Raw genomic sequence first — 12,500 nt, 5'->3', positions numbered from 1 at the left:
CAGGGAAAAAAGAAAAACTAGAAAAATGCCGGCCTGAAAATTAAACTGATTGAATGAATAGGACGCATATCTTGATTTGGAAATTAGAAACTTCTAAGGAGAAGCACCAATAAACTCTCCTTAAAAAAGAAATTAATAAGAAATTAAGATGGCGGCATAGGTAATCACCTATACTTGCTGCCTCTCACAACCACATCAAAACCATGACTAAATGGCAGAACAACTACCACCCAGAACTGCGGGAAAGCTGGCTGAGTGGAAGTTCCACAACTAGAGAGGTGAAGAAAGCGCATTGAGACCAGTAAGAGGTGCAGAGGCGAGGAAAGTGCTGGCACCTGGATGTGCTGCTCTTTAAACCTAGAGATAAAAGCTCCCACTTGCTCTGAACTCCAGTTCCCGGCGAGACTCTGGGGGACCCAGGTACATACGGGGTGAAACTGGACTGTCTGGCATTGGGACAGGAACACGAGGGCGGCTTACTCTTAGAGATGCCCATAGCGATCATTGTTCCTGCATGGGGGGCGCAGGACTCAGAGAACCTGGGACTTTCCAGTTCAGGGCAGCCATTGCTGTTTGCTCTGTCCTGGTGATTCTCAGAGACCCCGCCCCACGCCATTTACAACCCCACCCAAGCTGTGTGCAGCAGCTTTTGCATATGAATGGCCTGTCCTTTTGCCTAAAACAAACTACAGCTGGGTCAGAGAGACCCAGAGATTCCAAAAGAAGGCCCACCACCTGGCAGCAGCAGTGGCCTTGCTTCACAGCTGGGCCTTGTCTGGGCACTTCCAAACCCCATACAAAGAGGAGGAATCTGCAGATGTCTCTGTAGCTCCTGCTGGGCTGCCCCAGACAATGACTGACCTTGCACCTCCTTGGAGATCCAAGAGCCAGTGTACCCAGTGGTCAGAGTGAGACCATACTGGATTACAACTCTTCACATCCCTAAGAGACACACACTCAAGGAGCAGACTCAGTGAGCACCAAAGCCCCACGGAAGCAAGTTCTGCCCCGTAAGGGTGTCTCCTGTGCAACAGATCTTCCAGTGTAGACACAGCTGGTCATCACAGCCTATTGGCGTGGAGGTCAATTCGTCCCAGTGATATCAACAGCAATCAATGGTTAACTACAACAAGGCTGTGCAAACAGCCCCCAAAGGGGTGCACCAAGAGTGTCCACCTCGGGTGACTGGGGAGGCTGAACCACTGAGCCCTATAGGACAATAACCACACAAGGCCACTCTATCAACTCAAGGAGACTTAGCAGCTACCCAGTACATAGAAACAAACACAGGGAAGCAGCAAAAATGTGGAGACAAAGAAAGAAGTCACAAATGAAAGAAATGGATAAAAACAAAATACTGGATATAGAGTTCAAAGCCACAGTTATAAGGTTACTCAAGAATCTTCTAGAAACCTCAGAGAAGTTTAGTGAGAACCTCAAGGATATGAAAAAGGACCAATCAGAAATAAAGTATACACTGACTGAAATTAAGAATAATATACAGAGATCCAACAGAAGACTACAGAATCCCAAGAATCAAGCTAAAGATTTGAAATACGAAGAAGCAAAATACACCCAACTGAAAAAGCAAAATGAAAAAAAGAATCCAAAAATATGAAGATAGTGTAAGGAGCCTCTGGGACAACTTCAAGCATACCAACATCCAAATTATGGGGGTGCCAGAAGAAGAGAGAGAGCAAGATATTGAAAACCTATTTGAAGAAATAATGACAGAAAACTTCCCCTACCTGGTGAAAGAAATAGACTTACAAGTCCAGGAAGTGCAGAGAACCCCAAACAAAAGGAATCTAAAGAGGACCACAACAAGACGCATCACAATTAAAATACCAAGGGCAAAAGACAAAGAGAGAATCTTAAAAGCAGCAAGAGAAAAACAGTTAGTTACCTACAAGGGAGTACCCATACGACTGTCAGCTGATTTCTCAACAGAAACTATGCAGGCCAGAAGGGAGTGGCAAGAAATATACAAAGTGATGAATAGCAAGAACCTACAACCAAGATTACGCAGCAAAGCTATCATTCAGAATTGAAGGTCAGATAAAGAGCTTCACAGACAAGAAAAAGTAAATGAGTTCATCACCACCAAACCAGTATTATATGAAATGCTGAAGGGTATTCTCTAAGAAGAGAAAGAAAAAGGTAAAGATAAAAATTATGAACAACAAAGTGACAACAAATATATGTCTATCAACAAGTGAATCTAAAAATCAAGTGAATAAAAAATCTGAAGAACAGATAAACTGGTGAATATAATAGAATCAGGGGCATAGAAAGGGAATGGACTGACAATTCTCGGGGGGGAAGGAGGTGTGGGGGGTGCGGGAAGAGATTGGACAAAAAGCTTATACCTATGGACAAGGACAATGAGGGGGGTGGGGGTAAGGGCATGGGGTGGAGTGGGAACTGAGTGGAGGGGAGCTATGGGGGGAAAAAGAGAAACAACTGTAATAATCTGAACAATAAAGATTTATTTTTAAAAAATGAAATTTCAGAGATTATCTCTGAACTCTCCTGAAGCTAATAAATGCTAACACCCCATCTCCCCCTTCTATAGCACTTCCACTCCATCTTTTGCTCTCTGAGCTTCCTTGTCCAGACGTGTTCTTTCCCTTCCCTTCTTCATTCCTCTTCTGTCTCCTCCACTACCACTCCCTACTGACTTAAGGGAAAATGAGAATAGGAATCCTACCAGCTCCCTTTGGAGAAAAGCTGCTCTCAGCCAGGGAGGAACCAGCAATTGTTCTCTATTTTCTCTATGGCCCCGATTGGTTCACAAAGAAATTTCACTGTTAGAACATGTAATCCTGGCTATTCTAACCTATCCCAATTAATATACTCCTGGTGCCTGGGAGCAAAAGCAACAGAATTACTAAATAAGGTTGTAAGAAAACTCCTGTAGAGAAGTCTGTCCACTTGAAGGATTATAGGAAACTGAAATAGGATTTAGAAAAAGTAAACAAACACAAACAAGCATAGGGTTGCTCCAAGTGTATTCACCTTCTCCCTGATAGTTTGGCAGAATTTTAAATTATCATTAAAAGGGAAGCCACTGCCCTAGCCAGTTTGGCTCAGGAGATAGAGTATCGGCGTGCAGACTGAAGGGTCCCATTTTGATTCTGGTCAAGGGCACAAGCCCAGGATGCGGGCTCTATCCCCAGTAGGAGGCGTGCAGGAGTCAGCCAATTGATGATTCTCTCTCATCATTGATGTTTCTATCTCTCTCTCCCTCTCCCTTCCTCTCTGAATTCAATAAAAATCTATTTAAAAATGGGGGGAGGGGAGAAGCCACTAAGTACCCTGTATATACTACGGTTGCTTTATTTGTTCTTAACCGCGCCCAATTGCTTTCACCATCTAAATAAAGCTTCCCTACAAATGTCTGTTTTTTAATCAAAACCTGTTTCCTTCCAACTAGGAAATGTTATGGGAATATATATATATTTATATATTTATATGGGTTGCTTATCAAATCTTCCCCAATTCACCTGTTAAATGAGTGGGGGTTTTTCTTTTTAATGAAATCAGTGATGCTTATATATGCTTTTTCCAGAATAGTTACATATATACTCAGAATAAGTGAACCAGATACTGAACCAAAAGGGAAATTAATGATTTTAAAGGAACCTTGCAGGAGGAAACTAAGCTTGAGATTGACCGAACGTTTGCTAATCATCTTTTCTTCATTATTATCTTCCACTAGAGCCTGAGAGATGGCTTCACAGGGTACCCACCCTACTCAGAATGGCCCCAAACAGCCCAAACACCTGCCTGTAACACTTGGCTTGCTCTTATGTCTCTCTATAAATGGGGAACCAGCCCACAGTGACTTGAGAATCCTCTTTTGGGGTACATATTCACCAAATGGGAGAAACTTGATCCTGAGTCCTTCAAGAAAGAATCCAACCTTCATTTGTTACCCCACCTACCTGGTCCCAATATAAAGTGGGTGATAGAGAGGTTTCACACCATTAATTTCAAGACTATCTTGCAGCTAGGACCTGTTTTGCCATTCCCAAGGGAGATGGACAGAGGTTTCATATACCTGAAAGCCTTTATTCCTCTCAGAGGTATGTGCTTTCTGGAAACTAGAAAAATGTACCCAAATAGAAAGAAACATTCAAAAAATGAGTGAATGATTTGGTCAGTCCCTTGCCAACATTTGAGTGGCAACCCAGTCCCTGAGGTATTGAAAATGACTATCCTTATTTTACAAATGAAGTTTTCAAGGGGCCAGAGGTTTGGCTCTAGAAACAATTCAAAGCCCATCAACTCCTTTTACCTTCCCCAAACCTCCCCTATTCATTTCAGAGGCTTGTAGATAATTGGCTTTATGCAACCAAAGTCCCAGAACCTTTGAAGTGGAAATACCTGAGTTCACCAAGACCTCTTGTCTAGGCCATTTTTAAAAATACAAATCTCTGGAAGATATGTCTTATCCCAATAGAAAAAAATATCTTACCCACCTACACAAATCACTTTAGCTTATTTCAACTATTTCTTTCTAACTTAGTAAATTTTAATGAAAGTTATAGAATATCGAGATATTTTGAAATAACATGAAATACTGAAACATTGATTGCTAGACAAGTCTTAAGTTCCCCTGCTTTTGGGTTTTTTATTACAGGTCTGTAAAATTGATTTGGAGCTGTTGATGTAATGTTTTGTGCTTTGTTGAAGGTGTGTGTGTTTTTTTTTTAACTTATTTTGTGTGTTTTTTTGTTGTTGTTTTAATTTAATAAATCTTTATTGTTCAAATTATTACAATTGTTCCTCTTTTTTCCCCATAGCTTCCCTCCACCCAGTTCCCACCCATCCTCTGCCCTTACCCTCCCCCACTGTCCTCATCCATAGGTGTACGATTTTTGTCCAGGCTCTTCCGTCACTCCCCACACCCCTTTTCTCCCGAGAATTGTCAGTCCACTCCCTTTCTATGCCCCTGATTCTATTATATTCACCAGTTTATTCTGTTCATCAGATTTTTTTATTCACTTGATTTTTAGATTCACTTCTTGATAGATATGTATTTTTCATAATTTTTATCTTTACCTTTTGCATCTTCTTCCTCTTCTTAAAGAATACCTTTCAGCATTTCATATAATACTGGTTTGGTGGTGATGAACTCATTTAGCTTTTTCTTATCTGTGAAGCTCTTTATCTGCCCTTCAATTCTAAATGATAGATTTGCTGGGAAGAGTAATCTTGGTTGTAGGTTCTTGCTCTTCATCACTTTGAATATTTCTTGCCACTCCCGTCTGGCCTGCATAGTTTCTGTTGAGAAATTAGCAGACAGCTGTATGGGTGCTCCCCTTGTAGGTAATTAACTGTTTTTCTCTTGCTGCTTTTAAGATTCTCTCTTTGTCTTTTGCCCTTGGCATTTTAATTGTGATGTGTCTTGGTGTGGTCCTCTTTGGATTCCTTTTGTTTGGGGTTCTCTGTGCTTCCTGGACTTGTAAGTCTATTTCTTTCACCAGGTGGGGGAAGTTTTCGGTCGTTATTTCTTCATATAGGTTTTCAGTATCTTGCTCTCTCTCTTCTTCTGGCACCCCCATAATTCTGATGTTGGTACACTTGAAGTTGTCCTAGAGGCTCCTTACACTATCTTCATATTTTTAAATTTTTTTTTGCTTTTTGCTTTTCCGGTTGAGTGTTTTTTGCTTCTTCGTATTTCAAATCTTTGACTTGATTCTTGTGAACCTCTAGTCTGCTGTCAGATCTCTGTATAATATTTTTTATTTCAGTCAGTGTATGTTTAATTTCTAGTTGGTCCTTTTTCATATCCTCGAGGGTCTTTCTAAATTTATTGGCCTTTTCTAGAAAATTCTTGAAAAACCTTATATGTTTTGAACTCTATATCCAGTCGTTTGCTTTCCTCCATTTCTTTCATTTGTGATCTGTTTCTTTGTCTCCGCAATTTGGTTGCTTCCCTGAGTTGATAGAGTGGCTTTGTGTGCTAGGTGTCCTATAGGGCCAGGGCTCAGCCTCCCCAGTTACCTGAGGTGGACACTCTTGGTGCACCACTTTGTGGGCTGTGTGCACAATCTGGCTGTATTTAAGCCTCGATTGTTTCTGGTATCACTGGGAGGAATTGACCTCCAAGCCAAATGGCTGTGAGGATCAGCTGTGTCTTCGCTGGGAGAACTTCTGTGCTGGAGACACCCTTATGAGACAAGACTTGCAAAAGCCTCTGTGCTCAGCTTGGAAGGGGCAGAGTCTCAGGGCAGAGCAGACAGCATTGGTTTCCTGTCAGCCCTGCCCTAATAGGCCCCGGTGTCTCAGTGTCCCATGGTAATCGCTGCAAGCACCTCTGAGGGAAAGCCGCCCTCAAGTTCCACCTGCTGCCAGACAGTCCAGTTTCTCCCTGAATGAGTCTGGGTCCCCAGAGTCTCTCCCGGAACTGGAGTTCAGTGCAGTTGGGAGCTTTTGTCTCCCTCCGGATTGAAAAAGCCAGCCGCGTATTCAGTTGCCCGCCCTCACCACGCCCAAGCGCCTCAGTACCTCTGCCTTCCGCAGTTCCTCTGAGTCTCAGTATACTTTTCTCTTTCCTGACAGTCCAGTTTCACCCCTTATGAGTCTGGGTCCCCAGAGTCTCGCCCGGAACTGGAGTTCAGCACAGTTGGGAGCTTTTGTCTCCCTCCCGCTTGAGAAAGCCAGCCGCACACTCAGTTGCCAGTCCTCTCCGCGCGTAAGTCTCAGTACCTCTGCCTCCAGCAGTTCCTCTGAGTCTCAGTGTGCTTTTCTCTACCCTTCTAGTTGTAGAATTTTCACTCAGCCAACCTTGCTGTGGTTCTGGATGATGTCCGTTTTGTCTTTTAGTTGTAGTTTTGAAATTGTTGTGCGAGGCAGCAGTTTAGGTGTTTACCTATGCCGCCATCTTGGTTTCTCCTCCCAAAGGTGTGTTTCTTGAACATGAGAGTGTGATTAAAATATGTTCATCAACATCAATCTAAGGAATGCTGGTTGTTCACTTTTGTGCTTATCACTGGAAATTAAGGCTCCTAAGAGTTAAAAGTTCCAGTTAAGTTGGAAGAAATTATATAGTTGTGCTAATAGAAGGCTTGAGGTATGGGGAGTCATATTTGAAGGAAAAGCACAAATGTAATTTTCTCTAAGGATAGTGATTTCTGAATGGGTAAGAAGGTTTGTGAAAGTTCATGAAAGGTTTGTAAAAGTGGGTACAGGCTATAAACTTTTGTGAAAGTTTTATATAAAATATTCTTGTATTTTCTCTGAAAAAATTATGTGTATAGCCTTTATGTGATATGTGTTCATCGATGTGATATGTGTGGTGAATTTTCAGCCACCAGATGTCATTAGTAGGATACAATCTTTTACCTAAAAGATTAAATACTTATGTAAATTAAGGTGAATTCTGTGGTCTGGACAAAATATTTAATATTAAAACTGTTTGTAAGTATGATTCATGTCTTTAGAGTTATTACCATAAGCCTGTGTTTGCTTTACTTAGATTTACAAAAAGTACAAGGTATAATCTTTTGCATATGTATATTTGACAACCTTCATAAAGTTCCCACTTTAAGAGACTTTTTTAAAAATATATATTTTATTAATTTTTTACAGAGTAAGGGAGAGAGATAGAGAACTAGAAACATAAATGAGAGAGAAACATCGATCAGCTGCCTCCTGCACACCTCCTACTGGGGATGCACCTGCAACCAAGATACATGCCCTTGACCGGAATCTAACCTGGGACCCTTCGGTCCATAGGCTGATGATCTATACACTGATCGAAACTGGTTAGGGCTTAAAAGACTTTTTAAACAAAAGATGGCTGTGTTGGCAAGGATGCAGAGAAAAAGGAACTCTTTTGCACTGCTGGTGGAATGCAGACTGGTGCAGCAACTGCGGAGAACAGTATGGAGTTTCCTCAAAAAACTAAAAATGTAACTCCCATTTGACCTAGTGATCCCACTTCTAGGAATATATCCCAAGAAACTAGAAACACGAATCAGAAAGGATATATGCACCCCTATGTTCATAGCAGCACAATTCACCATTGCTAAGATTTGGAAACAGCCTAAATGCCCATCAGCAGATGAGTGGATTAAGAAACTGTGGTACATCTGCACAATGGAATACTACGTTGCAGTAAAAAAGAAGGAGTTCCTACCATTTGCAACAACATGGATGGAGATGGAGAGCAATATGTTAAGTGAAATAAGCCAGGCAGAAAAAGATAAATGTCACATGATCTCACTCATTTGTGGAATATAATCAACGGCATAGACTGATGAACAAGAACAGATCCAGAGACTGAGAAATGTCGATCAGAACCTCAAACCTCAGGGAAGGAGGGGGTCGGTGGGATAAGGGAGAGAGATCAACCAAGGGACTTGTGTGCATGCATATGAGCCTAATCAATGGATGCAGACAACAGGCGGGTGGGGCATGAGTGGGGGGTGGGAGGTAATGGGGGAGTAAGGACACATATGTAAAAAAAATAATAATAAAAATAATTTTTTAAAAAAAGATGGCTTTGAGTTAATTCCAATGGGCCCTGGAATACCTCAAGGATATATTCTCTCTTCTTATTAAAGGGCCATTGTTGAACTGAATTAGTCCTACTTAATATGCTTGAAATTACTTGAGAAGCTTTGCCAAATTAAAAAATGAAAACAACTGTGCTATTTGTGTACATATATTTTTATTAAAATGGATGTTCTAAAGATTTCAACCTGTCCTAGGAAGGAACATAGAAAGATTTAAAGAAAAGTTCAAATTGGAAACTCTCAGATGTAACAGGGGTCTTGGTGTCAGCGACACCAGGCCAGCCAAGAGGGATGGTTCCCTATGAGGACATCTGGCAGTGGGACTCTGGTTATTTGTGGCTCAAACATTGGAAGTTGATGAGTTATACCCAATGCTCAATACAAGAAGCCATGGACAATGTTTTAAAATCTTACATATTATTTGTTCTTTTTATATTGAAATTGTGTATTGAATCCAAATATATACATATACTTATATATTTTCATATTATTCTCTGTCATTTTATAGTAATTATTATTTTCCAAAAATTATTGCCTTGAAATGTTATAGTTTACAAAAAAAGCAAAGTTTTTTATCAATTGCATTACAATCAAAACTATAACCATGCCACTTTGTTTTGTCATTCGTAGTTATTGTTTTATTCTAATGAATTTTCAAATATGTTACATCTATAGAAAAATCCATGAAAAGGACTCTGACTTACTCTAAATTACAGGTTTCTAAGCAGGTCACATCTTTGAACTGAATGAAGAAGTATAGAATTCTAAGGAATAACTGAATTCATGAAAATACTGGCAAATAATCAGGATAAACAAAAAAAAAATGGGTATGGAACTAAATGAAGTGAAGATGATTATTGTACTTATCACTCGTTTAAAATACTGCTGATTTTTAAATCTTTTTGATTTCCAAATGTAAGGGAAAATAAAAGCAGACATTCTATATTACTATCAATGACTCACTAAGGTTATAGGCCTGAAATGAGTGACATTCATTTCATAGTACTCCCAAGAGTCAAAGACTTTAAAGACCAAAACTTACAACCAGGAGATTTTTATTTATTGAAACATTAATTAAAGACTCTCTCCAATGTGGAAAAAAGGGTGTTACCTTATCAGATGCCCTACCACAAATGGACATCTGTCTCTGACACTGGCCTCCATCCACCATGGAGATTGAAGACTTTTCAAGGGTGAGAAACCACTGGCCATGGGGGCTGACAGCTATCCCAAGAAGACAACAAGGCCTGGATGCTCACAAATTACTGCTGCTCAAACCTTGTTCTTCTATCTCCTAATTGTTATTGATTAAATGTACATCAACTGACTTTATATTGTTATGACCCTCTTTATAGTTTCCTAATGGAAACAATATGTCTCCCCAGGCCCCTCCCTTATTACACATGAAAAGTTGAATTTGGATACCTGCTAATTTTTCCCATCTACTAGACAATGACATTCTGATGATCAGTTATGATAACGAAAAAGTAGAGAGTCTTAATTCATCTGGCCAAACATAGCATAAGTACAAGTGACAGTGGATGAAGGAGGAAAACATATACTTAGCTTAATGAACCATTATGATAATGCATGCAAAGGGTTTTTTGGTTGGCTGAGATGCTTATTCCCCTCAGTCTAGCACTAGATATTTTCTATTCCTAAATGGTGTTACTGCTTTAACACTGTTGCTTTTGTTCTTGGTATGGAAATATTATACTCGATGCAAAATACTAAAACTTAAGACAAGCAGCAAAAAGACCCTGCTCATGGTAGCTCAAAATTTAAAATTGATCCAGAATATATTGTAACAAGGACATAGAGGATCTCATGGCCTCCCATTCACCTTACTTTTATTTTGAATAATAATAAAAATTACACCTTGAAAGCCATTTAAGTTTATTTAAGGTCTTGCCTCATCCCCAATGATCCATTGTTCAGCAAGACAAAACACTAACACTGATCATCAATGCATAATGTGTATTGATTTATGAACAAAAGGAGAATGTGTGGACGAAAAAAGGGGCCACATGCTAACCTGAATACGTCAGGGAAGTCCTGTGTGGAGTCCTTGCAAACTCAGAGACCTTAAGTAATTACAAAGGATGGTCTGAAATTAAAACACTAACTCAATGGAGCTCATGGTGGGTAGTCATGTCGTAGTCTGGCATCTTCCCTGACAAAGGTCAATCTTTACCCTAACAGAGTCTATGTACTGCCTTTTTGCATCAATGATAACATATCTTTGGATTATCAAAGGAATCTTCCTTATTTTGGACAACTCATGCACAGGCACCACTCTGTGCTCTGCAGAGATCACAAATCCATTCGTTGTTATTGAGTTCATTGTTGACTTGAAGCTATCCTACATCCACCTATGGAAAAGAAGTATGTGCCTATCATTTTACCATTGATCCAATCACAGAAGTTTCCACACTTTGCTTTCTCCTCTCTCCCTAATCTATCACCCATGGATTTCATGTGACCCACATATGTCTGCACTTTGCTTGTAACTTATAACATAAGGTGCAAAATTGTCATTCTCCCGTGCGTTCTCTCAACCCATTGAGATTTTGCTCTCTGGCAATTGTCGACACTTTGGATCAAATAAAGGCACAAAACTTTTTCACAGCTTTGAAAGTTTTTCACATTGATAAGAGAAAAGGTTCTTGGCAGGAAAAGTAGAATTGGAGGTAAGGAATATGAAACACATTAGTATCTTAGGTCATTTTCTTAGCATAGGACAGACAGCACATGCTTTATTAACAGGTCACCCGTGTGATTTCTGACAAAACATCCCAATGTAAGATGAGACACAGAGGCTTTTCGTGGGGTGGAGGGTCTGGATATTAGGACATGTGGAGTGTTCAGGGTGGCACCGTTGTCATGGCAACAGAAGGTTATAAGGTCCAGGTCCCACAGAAATGAAGACATGAATCGCCGTGATAACCAGTCCCCGCCCTGGTACAATGTGCAGCTCAGGGAGGCCCCAGCTCCTGACCTGGAGGATACAGGGACCCAGATCCCTTTGGGAACTGGACACTAGGAGGGATCTTAGGGGAGGAGCAGGGTGCCTTCTGGAACTCAGGTCCTATTGACACCCAGGGGTTCTGGAGTCTGGATCAACTGGGCACCTATACTCACCCTGCGGCCATGCTGCACGCTGGAGGAGGTATGGGGCACCTGCGCCTCCTGCAGGGGCATGGAGTTGAGGACCCCATCTGTCAGCTCCTCTCTGTTCTCCTGTGCGGAGCTCTGTCAAGACAGTTCCCAGTCACCAGGGGAAAGCCTCAGAGCCCTGTTTTGCTGGTTCTGTGACTCCTGTGACCCTCCACTCCAGACACACACACACACTGTGATCTGCTGAGACCTCCACTGGCGAGGAAAAGGCGTGACAGCCTGAGGACTAGGACTCCCATTGGCACAGATAGAGACCCCTCTAGAAGCCCATCTCCAACTACCTGCCCTGCCCTACCCTGGGGTGTGATCACAGCAGGACCTCTAGGTCAGTGGTTCTCAACCTTTCTAATGCCGCGACCCTTTAATACAGTTCCTCCTGTTGTGGTGACCCCAACCATAAAATTATTTTTTTTGCTACTTCATAACTGTAATTTTGCTACTGTTAATGAATCGTAATGTAAATACCTGTGTTTTTTGATGGTCTTAGGCTCTAAAGCAGCGGTTCTCAACCTGTGGGTCACAACCCACAGGTTGAGAACCACTAGCAGGGTCGCATGTGGGCTGCACAGGGATGGCCCACAGAGGAGGCTGGCCTGGCGTGAATGGGTCTGACCCAGGCCACCTTCTCTTACCTGACGGGATCTTCTTGAAAACGGCCAGAGGTGTCGGGCACGAGTGTTGAACCGTCTACAGAGTCTGGAACAACTCTCACTGCAGGGTCTCTGGGAACCAGAGCCCTGATAACTGGGAACACAACAAGAGAACATCTTGAACTGTCAACCGTCTCTTGCCAAG

At 41.4% G+C, this 12,500-nt stretch overlaps 1 pseudogene across 1 annotated transcript in view; it reads right to left on the bottom strand.

Moving 5' to 3' along the window:
- The window catches only part of LOC308252552 (phosphofurin acidic cluster sorting protein 2-like), an 80,765-nt pseudogene extending 69,036 nt beyond the window's left edge, over nt 1-11,729 (bottom strand). The window contains exon 1 of the transcript in view: nt 11,670-11,729. The product of the transcript in view is annotated as a phosphofurin acidic cluster sorting protein 2-like (transcript). The remainder of the gene's footprint in view (nt 1-11,669) is intronic.
- Nucleotides 11,730-12,500: the final 771 nt, after the last annotated feature.

This window comes from Plecotus auritus (genome assembly GCF_963455305.1).
Source record: "Plecotus auritus genome assembly, chromosome: 7".
Classification (NCBI taxonomy): Eukaryota; Metazoa; Chordata; class Mammalia; order Chiroptera; family Vespertilionidae; genus Plecotus; species Plecotus auritus.
Note: the sequence above shows the minus strand (reverse complement) of the source record. Positions and strands in the feature narration are given on the sequence as shown.